This window comes from Cynocephalus volans, chromosome 2 (genome assembly GCF_027409185.1).
Source record: "Cynocephalus volans isolate mCynVol1 chromosome 2, mCynVol1.pri, whole genome shotgun sequence".
Taxonomy (NCBI): Eukaryota; Metazoa; Chordata; class Mammalia; order Dermoptera; family Cynocephalidae; genus Cynocephalus; species Cynocephalus volans.
In genome coordinates this window covers 206,958,206-206,959,741 of record NC_084461.1, presented here as the reverse complement: position 1 = coordinate 206,959,741, position 1,536 = coordinate 206,958,206, and the positions used below count along the sequence as shown (strand labels likewise).

Genomic DNA, 1,536 nt, shown 5'->3' with positions numbered 1-1,536 from the left:
TAATGACTATGGAAATTTCCCCCAACATTTAGAAAAGATGTTCTCTAATGCAGAGGAAATAATATACTATGGAATCAAATGTCCTTTTCTGATAAAGGAGGCAACTACAGAAAGCTTTTATTTATTTGTTCAAAGTAACCAGTGCTATTGATGCAAAAGAACTCAACAACTCCCCCAGTACTACTTTCAAAACGAACACATCAAACTTGATTTTCATTAGAATGTAGTTATTTCTTCACACTAGTAAATCAAAAACTAAGACCCAGATTTTATATATATATATATATAAATATATATAAAAAGCAATGCAAACAATTATTGAGCTTCATCTTCTGGACAAGAATGCCAAGTTAGTCTCTCTTCATAAAAAGCAATTACAATTTGAGGACACTTCATATTTGCCTCTTTTGCCAGCACCAAGTCTGCCTCATCTGAATCGTTCCATGTCATGAGAAACATCAGTTCTCCGCTGCTGTCTGTGGCACCAATTATTCGTTCAGGATCAAGGCCTCTGGCAAAGCCTCTCGGTTTGTCAGCAGCATCTCTTTTCTTCTTTGACTTGCTATCATCTGATTCGCTGTCCGATAAAGATTTTCTTTTTGTACCGTCTTTCTCTTTACCAGCTTTTTGAGAATTAAGAAATGCTTCAATTAACTCTGGACAATCTAAATTTTCTTCAGGTTCCCAAGTATTGTCAGCATCTGTAAATCCCTTCCACTTGAGGAAATACTGCACCTTCCCATTCACTCCACATCGGTCCAGTACTTTTTCCATCACAAATTCTTCAGGCTCTGCCTCTTCGACTTTTTTATTTTCCATTCTGTTTCTTTCCCGTTTCTTGCAATGTAGTTTTATTGGAGGCCATTTTTTATTGCAGACTTGAAGAGCTATTGTTCACCGCCTCCGAGCTGCTCCGGGTTGCAGGTCTGCGGCGTCCTACATTGTTATTAAGTTTAGCAACCATGCTAAACATTCAGTTTCTGGAATTTATTCCTACTGTCTCACTGAAACTTTATGCCCTTTAACTTTATTCTCCCTATTCCCGACTCCCTTCCTCCTCCCGCCTAAGCTGGTAACCATCATACTCTCTGCTTCTATGCATTCAACTTTTTTAGATTCCACGTATAAGTGAGATCATGAGGCATTCATCTTTCTGTGCCTGGCTTATGTCACTGGGCATAATGTCCTCCAGGTTTATCCATGTTGTTGCAAGTGACAGGATTTCCTTCTTCTGTAAGGCTTAATAGTATTCCATTGCATATATATACCATTTTCTCTATCCATTCATTTGTTGATGGAGACAAATTAATTCAGTATCTTGGCTATTGTGAATTATGCTGCAATGAACATGTTAGTGCAGATACCTCCTCAACATACTGATTTCATTTCCATTGATTATATACCCAGAAATGGAACTGCTGGATCATATGGCAATTCTATTTTCAGTTTTCTGAGGAAACTCCATTCTGTTTTCCATAATGGCTGTACCAACTTACATACCCATCAACAGTGTACAAGATTCCTTTTTCTCCACAT

The 1,536-nt window shown here is 37.8% G+C and overlaps 1 pseudogene; it reads right to left on the bottom strand.

Annotated features, from left to right (window-relative positions):
* Window positions 1–488: 488 nt before the first annotated feature.
* Window positions 489–865, bottom strand: LOC134370376 (chromobox protein homolog 3-like; annotated as a pseudogene).
* Between the last annotated feature and the right edge of the window lie 671 nt (window positions 866–1,536).